The following is a 13,109-nucleotide window of genomic DNA, read 5'->3' as shown; positions in this document are numbered from 1 at the left end:
GGTGTTCCTTGGCTTGTAGACACATCACCCCAATCTCTGTCTCCCACACCACATGGCTGTTTGTCCTGTGTGTATGTTGTCTTTTCTCTTGCAAGGATGCCAGTCAACTTGGAGCAGGGCCCACCCTAATTGAATATGACTTCATCTCAATTTGACTGCAGCTGCAAAAAGTCTATTTTGAAATAAGGTCACATTAAGAGGTACCAGGATTGGACTTCAACATATTTTTGGAGGGAACATAATCTGCTCACTACACCCTCATAGAGCATTATTGGCCATTGTGGCAAATGATCATTTTTATATTTTCCCTTGGTTTCCTCCTATCTTCTCAGGCAGCTTTCAATCTCCCAGATCTCAAGGGAAGGAATGATAATGTCCAGAACAAAGGCCATATTCTTGGCTTTGAGTTCCACAACTGGCTTTCAAAAGCCACTATAAAGATAAGTCTAGAAACCAAGGGGTTTTTGATTTACAAGAGCTGGGCTCTGGTGAGGGAGAGAAGGATTTGTGAGTTGTGGTGAGAAAGCTTAGTGGGCCGAGTACAAAGTGTATAAAATAAGCCAGAGTTCTGGAGAAGACACAGGATATAATGCAAGGGCAGCTTTTCAACTGCTTACCAAGGGCAAGAAGGACTCAACAAGCAAGGTGCTTAGGAGACAATGAGGGTAGAACAGACCTGTTGGTAGGTGTTGGGATTCTCCACCCCACATTCTGTTTCCTCTCAGAGCTAAAACTCTAAGGAGGCAAGAATCATGCAGAAGTTTGAGGAACCCCCTAAGCATGGTCTGAGAACACTGCATGCCTCTTAAGATGGGGTCAGAGCACATGGCCCTGGAGTAGCCAATAACCTAAAGGTGATGGAGGTGTTTAGCCAGACAGGTCCCCAGACAGGCTCCAGGTCCCACACAGGTGGTCCAGAGTGCCCAGAAGGTCAGAACAGTGGGACATAGCCACAGTGGCAGGAACCACAGACCTTAGCCATGACTGTCAGCGTAGACTACTCAAAGACCACGAGGGCCGTTTCATGCAGATGGAGACAACAGCAAGAGCTGGAGGCCAGTCCTCACCCCAGGCATCTTCTCCTGAACCAAGTGTATGCTCCTTAGAACACCACACCCTTTCCCAGAACTTCGATTGTCACCAAGACAGGGAGAAGAGAAGGGACAGGAGGGAATCCTCCATTTGGATAACTACTCAGCACCAACAGGCTGAGTTCTAAACCGGAGGCGATCCATTGCCTTGAATTGAGTTTTTATTTTTGGTCATCAGTTGAAATGGAGGCTGAGTTCAGTTATGGAAGAGAGAATGGCCACATCTTTACACATCTGAGGCTTCTTAATATGTGTATGAGTAAGCTATCACTGCATAACAAGTGACCCCACACTTAGCTGCTGAGAATAATATGTGTTTATGATCTCACAGTTTCAGTGAGTCAGGGTTTTGGGTTTGATGTAGCTGGGGTTTCTGCTTTGCGTTCTCACCAGGCTGCAGTGAACTTATTGACTGGGGCTGAGCTCTCATCTGAATACTACACGGGAGAACAATCCACCTCCAAGTTTGCGCAGGTTGCCGGCAGGACTCACTGCTCCTTGTTGTAAGGCAGAGGGCTAACTGTTGCCTGGAGAGGCCCAGAGCTCGTAGGGGCTCCCACAGGTCCCTGCCACGTGGTCTTCTCCAGGCACAGTTCACAACACGGCGCGTCACTTCTCCAAGACCAGCAGCGAGTGAGTGAGGCTGCTAGCCAGCTGAAGTCTTACGTAATGTCATCATGGGAGTGACAAACTGCCACCTTTGTCACATTCCATTTGTGAAGAAAGTCACAGGTGCTGTCCACCCTCCAAGGAAAGGGGTTACATAAAGGCGTGAATATCGTGGGGGTATGGATCATTGGGGTTCCCTTAAGGGTCTGTCTGCTACAATATGTAAATTTTCAAACTTGCTGGACATGAGCAATTGGCTGCATGTTTTCATCCAAGGGAATGGGTTCAATTCCAGTGAAGTCTTTTGTCAATTTCATAAAGTTCTGTTAAAGATTATATTAGTGAAACTCTCTGTGGAATTTAGAAGCTGGGTAAATCCTGTCTAACTGTTGAAGGATGGGAAAACTTGGATCAGCAGGACTCGGTAGAGACCATAGAAAGGACGTCTTCCAAGAAGGCATCCTTTATGTTACAGTTCCCTACACCACTAGTTCCAAATGGACTGTCTCCTTTATTTACTCAGGTGTTAATATAATTTGGCTATTAAAAAAAGATATAACATTTGAGAAACAAGAACTTGCTTTTTTTACTTTTATTCGATCTAATAAATAAGAAATAAATGAGACAATGTAGCTACTTGATATTAGTGACTATTTAAAAATTTTAACATTCTTCTTTTAGACTGATAATGGAACTGTTTCAAAGTTTAAGCTATAAATGCTGACTTCTATACATTTTTTTCTATTTTTTTGACTTTGAAAATTAAAAAAAAATTATTGAAGTATAGTTGATTTACAAAGTTGTGTTAGTTTCAGGTGTACAGCAAAGTGATTCAGATATATATATATACACACACACATATATATATATATATGTATGTATATATATGTATATATATATTCTTTTTCAGATTCTTTTCCCTTATACATTATTACAATATATTGAGTATAGTTCTCTGTGCTACAGAGTAGGTCCTTGTTGGTTAAACAGTTACACATTTTTGGTAGAAATTATTTAACAAGTGGTTTTAATTAGTACCTCTGTTCTCTCTCCTTCCTCTCCCCCACCCCTCCTTCCACCTTCTTCTTTAATATATGTTAATACAATTAACTTTATAAACCAAACTGGTTCAAAGAAGCAGAAAACATGATATGAAATTGAAAAAGAACTGCATGTTTAAACATACAAACATGATTAAACACACTGACATGCTGTTGGGTTAGGAATTGATTCCAGTACCATCGATATGCATCCAATCAAAAGTCCCCTGGGAGTGTTGCCTTAGACCCATACACAAATATACAGAATGACCCTTTTCAGTCCAACTGCTGAAACAGTGCTTGGGGTGATTGAGTAGGATGTTTGCTGGAACATTCTCCACTGACACGTGTTGCTCAGCCCACATGGTCTTAAATAAGTGGGTTAAAAGGAAAAGCTAATCACAACTGCTGCAATTGATTGAGAACCTATCAAGTACCAGGCACGGTTCTAAGCCTTTCAGAGGCATTAACTCATTGCACACTCACAACCTCCCTGGGAGGAGTTACTATTATTTCCCATGCTTTACAGATAAGGAAGTCCAGACATGGCAAGAAACTTGTGCAAGGTCACAAGCTTATCCATGGAGCAGCCTAGATATGAACTCAGTAATCTGGCCTCCAGGTTTCACACTCTTAACCACTTTGTTTTAAGTTTCCTGAAGGATGAGTGCACCTGGGTAAGTCACTGCAAAATTGTTTGGAATGATTGAAAAAAGTAAGTCAGTCCTTTCAGAGCTGTTCCATTATGTCTCAAGGTTACCTGCTTGATGAAAAGACCTGGGTGTGGTGTCTGTTCATGGTGGCAGAGTGGTCTCCATCTGTATAATGAGGCAGGTTTTAATGAAGCACAGTCTCCAATAGTTATTATTTTCGGTCCAAAGACTAGCTCATATTAACTTTGTATGAAATGCCATCTTTTCTTGACCCTCTTTTGAAATACTGTGCTCAGCACAAGTCAACAATCCCTGGCCCCAGGTGTTAAAAACAGTAGGCTTTTCTTAGCAGGGAGCTGGGAGGATGAATCAGCCACAAAGTGGGGTGTCACAAAGGAGCCTTAAAAGGAAGCCAGACTCAAATTTCTGGAAATGGTGTCAACGGTTCCATGTGTATTGTAAGACCTATAAATATCTTGTCTTCTATCTTTGAAAGCCCTTGCTGCTGGTCCACATGTTAATCCTCATTAGGTTAGAAACCCGGAAAGGATTTTGCCATCAAAGATAGTGCTAAATATGGATGCTTCCTAGCTGAGCCCAACCCTGCTGAAGAAACTGAATGACTTTCCTCTTCTTGGCTTCAAAGTGTGGACTGATTTACCTCTTTCCCATGCCTGTCAATCCAGATGAAAAGATCCTTCGCTGGGTGCCTGTTCCGGCAGCATCCTGCCAGTTCCTCATCTGGGAGAGGGCCTGAAAGGGAGGGCTCAACCCGGAACAAGGCTACACTAACTGTGTGTTGGGTGCAATGTCGGTGGGCTGTCATGCGGGTTCCCATTTGCCTCCCCTTTGGCTAATAAGCAGCTGCAAAGCCGACTCATGTCGGCTGACTCATGTCCCCTTGAGACTGCAGAAAAGCATTTTGTATTTCAAGAGGATTTAACCTTACAGTTTCTCATTTACTTTTGGCCAAGATTTACTTGTACCATCCATTGAGAAACTCAGATCACTTTCAATAAGCATCTCTCCAGAGACATCTTAATACAATTTATAAGGAGAATAATAATATTCCCTAATAAGGAGAATAAGAAAGAAGGAATTAACATTTGCAATATCTACTCTTACTTACTTACTGTCAAGTATGTATTGAACATCTAGTACATACCAGGTGCTAGAATAAGGATAGGGGTGGAATGAAGAATAAGACCTTCCATTAGATGAGATGTGAATTTTTATGCAGATGACTTATTAAAATGCTCTCAGAAGAAAGCAGAAAGGGAGTGGGAGAGGAAATGTTGCAGGAGGGAAGAAGCAAGGATGTGACGTCTGGCAAAATCCCAGCTCGAGACCAATCCCACGTGGAGTCTTGGAGCATAAATGGCAGCTCAGATTTTACTTCATATGAAGGTGACGGAGCTCCTGCCCTTGTCAGCCATTGGCTCAGCTCCCTTCAGGGAGATGCTAACTCCCAGGCATTTGGGCTCTCTGTGCTTATGGGAAATGCAATCCCAGTAGCTCAAGAGCAGCCCTTTGAAGAAAGTTATAGGGCTGCCCTTGGAAGAAAGGCACACAGAAGCTGGGGGATGGGTATGTGAAAGAGTCAAATTTGCAGGGCTGGGTGGAGCATCACCAGGGCCCACTATGGTCCAGCCCTCTCCCTGCTTTTATCTACTCACATTGAGGTCACTCCATCCTGTCCTGGCTTTTTCAAGATTGTGGTTGATTTCAATTTCTGTAGAAAACCCTCTAAAAGGAGAGTGAGTGGGACAAACTGTAGCTCCTTCTGCACCAGCTGGTCCCCAGGCCGTGTCCGATGTTCAGCATCTCTTTTCTCCGGCACCCCCGTTCTAGATTCCCTTCACTGAACAGATGGAGTCCTTGTTTACTATCCTGTTTAAGGCTCATGCACAGTTAGGAATGGGCACGGGGCACCAAGAGATGCCCCAGGGAATCACCTGGGCGCCTCACATGCTCCCTTCTGCACCTGTTATGTTGAAACTCGGGATGATGAAGGTCAGTGACTCCTGCCAACGTGGCGGTATCTTCATCCTGCTGATCTTCTGTCAGAAAGAAGCTAGAATGGCCGGGCAGCAGCGCTTGCTTGATGTTTAATGTGACTTTTACTGTGTCTCCTGGTGGAAATATCTCCTCTTTGGTCCCCTTGGGTCTCTAGACCCACACAGCCTAAAACTGTAAGAATGAAATCACACGTTTCCTTGTGAGTCAGTGGGGGTGGAGGGTCAGTGAGGTCACTCCTGCTTCCACACTTTGGTTTCCGGATCCACGTATTTTACCGTTGGGGACTTAGCACCGTATAATAGCTGTTGGTTTGAGATACATGCTGTGTCCTGAAGCACAGGACCCCAGCCTCACAGAGGGTCACCTCCAATCCAGTATTTTAGCTGCATCTTTAAGATGCAATTGTCATGCTCTCTGGTAACTTCTGGATGTAGCAAGAGTAGTAGATCCCATTAACAGGTGCCCAGTGTCACACTTCCTTTGCCATAAGTGGGTCCCTTGGTTCTAGACAGTATTTTGTTATGTGGTACCCCACATTGGTACATGTGTCACTCCATGAGCTCTAAGATGTTGCCTGAGCCATGGTACTGGGGCAGAAAAGGTAGAATGATGTATGTTAATCCTGATCACAAGTGCTATCCTTTTCCAGGCAAAGTTCATGGCTTAGACTTGCTTCTCACGGAGAACTGGACAATAAGGTCCAGCCCAGAAGAGTGGTTCCCCTGCTCTTTGGCAAGGGGGCTTGGATTCCATGCTCCTGCACCAGTCAGGGGCTGGCTAAGGTCACTTCGCCCACAGGACATACACTCCCAGGCACTTCCTGCTCCCTTCACTTGTGGACAAAGTAATTCTGTCAGCCAAAAGGAATTCTTCCCCAAAGAGTTACATGTCTGGACACTTGAAGCCAGGGGATGGGGGCAGGGGACTGAGTGAAAGGGATCCGAGGAGATCTGGGTGAAGTGTAAATAGTGTTTGTATTACAGACCTGGTCCCTGTGCTCACGCAGCTCACAGCAGACTCTAAGCAAATCCTTATATTTCAGAGTGGTAGGTGCCATGACAGAGGTAAAGGCGGGCAATTCCAGGGTCATGGAGCCTAAGTCTCTTTCCCAGGATTAAGGGTGTGAGAAAGGAGAAGGGACAATTACCCCATTGGAGGTGACCTCTGAGCTGTGCTTAGAAAGATGGGCAAGGATTATTCAGACAAGGGAGTTGGGCGTTTAATGATCCAGGTAGAGGAACAGGCATGTGCAAGGTCCGAGGGCAAAATAGTCAATGCAAGTATTGAAGACTGGCAGAAACACAAAGAGAGAGAGAGAGAGTATGTGTGTGTGTGTGTCACAGAGAAGGAGAGAGAGGAGAGAGAGAGAGAGAGAGAGAGAGAGAGAGAGGTGATTAAGTGGTGTTGATAGAGATGACAGAGTAGTCTAGTCTATCTAGACAGGAACCAGATCATGTATATCTTACATGGCTAACTGAAGAGTGTACATTTTATACTTAAGGGAATGCAAAATCTTTGAAAGATATTAAGCAATAAGTAATTCAATGAAAAATTCATGGTAGGAAAACTGATATGGCCCTGGTGTAGAGAGTAAGATTGGAGAGTGTGCACTACTGGAGATCCCAAGACCTAGTTCGGGGAGTCACTGCAGCAACTCATATGAAGGAGGCCCTGAACCAGAGCATGCACAGACTGGGGAGCACAGGGCAAAGTGTGAGCCAATAAGAGACAGGATTAGTGAATGTTGGGAGAGGAGTGTAGTGGGTTGGCTAGTGGAGCCGAGCCTCGGGGTAGGGGTTCAAGAGGAAGGGGAGCCAGAAACAGTGGGGCCACATGTGGTCATCAGCGTCCTGTGGGTGGATCTTGAGGTTCTCATGGGACATCTGAACGGAGATGTCCAGGAGGCTGCTGGATGTTGATTGGATGCTGAGGGCAGAAGTTCACCTGGAGACACATATTTAGGAATCAGCAGACCACAGATGGGAACTCATGCTGAGATGGCAGGTGAGATACTAAAACTGCCCAGGATGACAAACAAATGCACAAGAGAGGGTGGGAACTCTGGAAACAGACACATTTCAAAGGAGCTTTGGAGAATGAGCACCTTGACAATGACATTGAGAAGAATTAGCCCAAAGAGCCAAAGACCCAGAAACCAGGAAGAAGACCATTTCTCCAAGGCTTCAGAAGAGGTTGACTGGATGAAAGCTGACAAGGGACCACGGGATCCAGCCACAAGGAAGTCATCTGTGGCGTCCAGGAGAGCAGCTTTAGGGGAAAGAGTAGATGGGAGAAAAAGGTGGTGAAGCAGTGTGAGCACAGGACACACGTCTTCAAGATGCTGCCATGGGAGGGAAGGGGGGCAGGGGGCAGTGTCTAGAGTGAGTGGAAGCAGAAGGAGAGGTTTCTTTTTTCTCCGTGGGAAAGACTTGAGTACCTTTCCATATGAATATGAGAAGGAATATGAGTGGGTGGGGGGGTGAGGGTCTTGTAAAGGTGGAGAGGTTGGGATCAGAGTACAGATGGGGGAGTGAGCTGTGGGTGGGAGGTGGGCAAGAGTAAGGAAAGGTGTGGGTTCGGAAGAGTTTGGGGTGCATGCAGAAAAAGGAAGTCACGCCTCCTCGATGGGCTCTGTTTCTTTGCTTGTCTGCCTGCTGAGAGCAGGAGAGGAGTGGGTTGGGGTTTGGAGGGGGTCCTGAAGGGTTAGCCTGCTCCATGCAGAGCTGGGTTAGCGTCAGAGGTGCTGGCCTCATAGGAGTGTCAGCTGCTCCACCCCGGCTCACATCTCCATGAGTGCCGGGTCGATGTACCTGTCGGCCCAAGTGTTATGGAGGACCAGTGGCCTAGGGGATGGAGTGCCGTGCCCACAAGGACAGGTCACCAGCCTTTTCCCCTACACAGCAAGAATAACAAAAATCACTTTTCTGCTGACTCTCACAAGGGTTACTAACATAAACCTAGAAATCTGCTGAACGTGATGTTTGGGAAGAGCCTACCTCAGGAGAAGTTTTTATTTAGAAGGGCCTGAGGGAAGGTCGGTCTTTTCGACAACAGTATTTGAGATTTGAAGCAGCCTGCAGTGAGGTCTCCATGACCTGAAACCTTCAAATAACTGAGTTGTTTCTTTACCTTCCCCCCACCCAAGATAAAGAGCAAACACACAATTAGCCGAATTGAAGAGTTTATTAAAAAGGTTAAATCTGTCTTGTACCCTGGGATCATGGACACTAAGAGCATCTTTTTTTGTGTGTTCTACGACACATCTGCACACCTACATTGTCTTCATAAGCATCATTTAAAAACATTGACCATTTTTCACTGATGCCTAAAAAAGGGTACAAAAAAGTGAATGAGATGCAGCCCTCACCCCTCACACACACTTCCGAGGAACTCAGATATTTACCCAATGAGGTTGACACCGAGAAGCATCATCTCCTTGTTGAAACTTAAGGGTTTTAGGGATCGTCCGGTCCAATCAGGTCTACCAGATGGCCAAGCACACGATCTCCTGGTGAGTTCCCAGAAGGGTCAGTGTCAGAACCAAGTCTGTCAGTACAGTGTTCTTGCTGTTACACCACGTGCCTTGCTGACACCAAATCCTCCTATGATTCGACATAATTAAACAAACACAATTTTCCATAGTGGGCAGAACAGGCAAAAGAGGCAGGCCAGCAGGCAAGCACATCCTGAGAACAGTCTTTGAAATGGATGGACTCTGGAGGGTTTTCCAGTTGGATCAGAGCCATAAGAATGTCCCCTTCTGGGGGTTCTGGGAGCCCTTGTTGGAAGCATCTTCATTACGCTTGGCTTGATGCAAAAGACTCCTACTCCTCCTAAAGGAAAGAAAGGCACCTTGATGGTGAGGGTTAACTCTTTTCTCCTAAGCGGGCTGAATGTCATTCACTAAGATCCACTAAACTGAAGATCACGAAAGGGTTTAAAAGGGAAGATAAGTAGTTTCAGTGGGACAGGAATGTTCTCTTGTCAGGTGGCTAAGCCATCAGAGGAATAGGTACAGCATTGGGCTAACAGTTCCTTGAAATTCAATCAGTTCAAAGGTATGCATCTTTACTTGGCTTGTCCTTGGCTTTGCCCCAGCAGAGTGCATCTCTTGAGACTGTCATCAGGTCACCTTCCTGGGCAATGGCAGAGCAACCTCTCACGTTGGATGGGGAGACAGATGCTGGAGGTTGTTGGCATGGTGTATGGGTGGGTCTGATGTGTGTGGTGCTGAGTGTGGGCACAGTGGTTGCACAGAGAATTGTACTCTTGTTCAGGGCAAGGATCCTCATTTTCCACCTACCTGGGGGCTGGATGCAGGGTCAGCCCCCAGCACCATCACTTCCCCAGCTCAGAAGTCACCACCTTAAAAGACACTTATAATTTCATATCTAGAAACTGGAAGCGTCTTTTAAAGAGACTGCTAACGTATTTCTCCATAGCGTGGCAAGAGGAGGTCCCCTCTATTTAGGGAGGCACTGAGCCCTTAGGGAAGCCTCAGAAGGTGAGAGATTGAGGCAAAAGCTGAATTAACTCTTTGAGAGCAGAACACAGCACAGTTGGAAATGCCACCTTCCCTCTGATCGTGATGCCTGGGTAGACCCGGTACCCACCCTGGTGGTGGTCCGGACCCAGGCCCTGCTATCCTCGAGGACCCTTCTCAGTATCTTCCCCAGACACCAACATGAATGTACATCCCAGTTATTTTTTTCTCCGAGGAAGGGTTATCTCTTTGAGGAAGAGCACAGCCTCTCTGGGGAGGCACGATGCCAGAAAGGATAAACGTTGCCTTTTCTCCCTATAGCTGGTTTGAAGTTTCTGGGACACAAAGAGCTTTCTGGCTTTGCCAGACTTGTCTTGGGAGATGAAACAGGTACCCCTTGCCATGTGCTCAAAGTGACTTTTCCTAAGTTTTTTTCTCGTTCTTTCTGAAAAGTGAGAGATTGAGAAAAGAAAAAAAATCCCATCAAATTGTAAAACTCTGTAAGTGGATCAACACCCAGAAGTCTAAGCTGTAACTAGTCCTGCCAGAGAGTGGAGGAGGGGCTGGTGCTGCCAGATCTAATTACTGTCAAGAGCAGTAGAGGGGCTCAGATTTTTACCATACTCGTAGGGCAATGGGTTGGCCTCCAGGGTTCTATGGATGCTGGCAGAGACTCAGCATGATGTTACTCATGGCCCAGCAGTCGGCATGAGTGCCACGTTCCCATCGGCCCCCCTGTGCCCCCAGGCCCATGGGTGATGCAGAGCAGCCAGGTGGACCTTGCACACTCAGGGGGTTGGTGTCACAGCTGAGGAACCCTGAGCTTAGGAAACCCCACCCACTTTTTTCCAACTGAACAAATATTTATAAGATGCCTACTATGGGCCAGCTTCTTCTGTTCTAAGAACTGGGGATGCACTGGACAAGACAAAGAGTTCTGCCCTCATGGAGCCGACATTCCAGTGAGAGAAGACAGATAATGAACAGTAGCCATGATAAATAAGTGAATTATGCAGGCAGTTAGAAGATGATAAGGATATGGATAGAGAGCACAGAAGGTATAGGGGCACAGGAACGTCAGGAGAGGGACAGAAAGTGGTGTTACATAGAGTATTCAGGGAGGGCTTCAATGAGAAGATGAACCGTCTGCCTCTGTTTGACAGGTCATTTTGGGCCAATGGGTGGAAAAGAAACGTGGAGCTCAAGACCCTTGGATATTAAATTGTTGACACAATCTTCCCAGGTGACCTTCCAAGAGTTGATGATATTCTCTGAGTCACGTTCTTTGGACAAACATGCCATTTGAATGTGGACATACTGTGAGCTCTCTTTAAACCTCTGCAGAATAGGTGACTATAATGAACCATTCCTTGGATTCCTGGTCCTAGTCCAGTGCCTGGAGGCTGCACACACTCTCTACCATTGCTGGAAATAGATGTACAGAGTTCACCACTTCTCTGGAGGGCCTCAGGCATTTCCTTAAAAGTCACATGAAGATTTTGGCATATGAGGAATCAATGTCCCAGGTCAGAGGGATCTTTCCTGGGTGGTGATCTACCACTTATTTTAAAAGCAAATTAAGCAACAGTGTGTTTTCTTTGTCTTAAGATATTATCAAGATTCTCTGAGTGATCAGATTTAAGACCATCTCGTTCTTCCATCTCTCCCCACCTCCCTTCTCCAGCCTCTTCTCTTTGTGGGTAGCACAGCAGAGGTGGGTACCAGGCAGTGACCCAGGTGGAAGCACTAGGGTTCCCGTGGGTGTGCACATGCTCAGTGCTGTACCCTGGCTGTGCAGCAACAGAAGTCCTTGCTCACTTTAGGAAGGAGAACGTCTTTCAGGCTGCCAGCCAGGTGGATGCCTCAGAGGAAACCCAGTCCATTGACCCAATAGCGATTGTCCATTGACCCTAGAGTTTTTGGCCAGAGGATAAAGAATTTATCTGAGCTTCGCCACTCCAAGATACATCAATCTAGCTGCAGACTTAGGCTAGTAAGGTGACCTCTGGAAGGCATTATAAATCAGATTAGAGATGGGCAGAGGTCCAGAGGAAAATGATCACTCCTCTCAATAATGGACTTTTTAATCCACAGAGACCCCTTTCATCTGGGTCTCTTTGTAGATATTAACATCAGGCCCCTACCTGAGGGGTAGGGTGAACTTTTTGATACAGTGCTTATGTGTTGAACACATTTTAATGAGCATTTCTAAGGCAGTATTATTGAAAGCAATCCATTCCAGAGGCAGACAGGATATGGAATTTTTTATTTTTGCACATCTTGAGGTAAAAATTTTTTTAAAATGTAAACTTCTAAGTTTGGGGAATATAGTAAGTTTTAGGTTGATGAACAATAGAGCTTTAGTTTTACTTTTTCCCAGAAAGTAGCATTTCATTTCTTTGAATTAAAAAAAAAAAAAAAGCAGTCTGTGAGGATGCAAACAATAAGCTGTCAACATGGGTTAAAGTCTGAAACCAGGGCAAGAAACAAACATTTCACATCCAGGAGGTCACCTAAGGTCAGGGCCAGCAGGTGGTCCCGATGTGGTCCTGGATCTGCTCTGCAGACGCTCGGTATCACAGAATCTATGTAGGCAAATGGGCTTTCCTGGAAAGTAAATGGAAGGAAGCAATGATGGAAAAGATGGAGGGAAGAAGGGAAGGAGCGAAGGAAGGAGAGAAGGAAGGAAAGAGGGAGGAACAGAAGGAGGCAGAAGAGGAAAGACATTTCTGAACATGTTCCCAGATGGCAATGGCTGGCACCAGCCTAGGCTAATGGCTTAAAGGGGAGCCTGCAGAGAGTAGTAAGGGAGCGGACATATTTGTACAGTCTGCTACCTTGGCAACTGAGCAGCTACAGGCATTCGACCAAGTTTTCTGGTCATGCCAAACCTCTGACATGAGACCTAAGAGAGGCTGGAAGGGGGAGTTGGGGTCTTTCTAAGGTGTACTATGTAAGAGTCACGGGAAGGAGAGCACAATTCATCCTGTTTAAGAATAAGTGCTCTGTTAGGATGAGCCACGTGGAAAATAATTTAAACTGAGAGGAAGAAACAGAAAGTTAGATTTCAGAGGAACATCACTTACTCTTGACTCATTGTCTCTGGGTGCAGAGGCGTGAGTCAGAGGAACAGACACTAAGATGGTCTACTGCACATTTAGATACTGGGTATGGTGGTGGCAGGAAAGGTACCTGAGGACAGGATGCACAGACT

Source organism: Mesoplodon densirostris, chromosome 5, assembly GCF_025265405.1.
Source record: "Mesoplodon densirostris isolate mMesDen1 chromosome 5, mMesDen1 primary haplotype, whole genome shotgun sequence".
Lineage (NCBI taxonomy): Eukaryota > Metazoa > Chordata > Mammalia > Artiodactyla > Ziphiidae > Mesoplodon > Mesoplodon densirostris.
The sequence above is the reverse complement of the archived record's forward strand: the minus strand, read 5'-3'. Positions refer to the sequence as shown.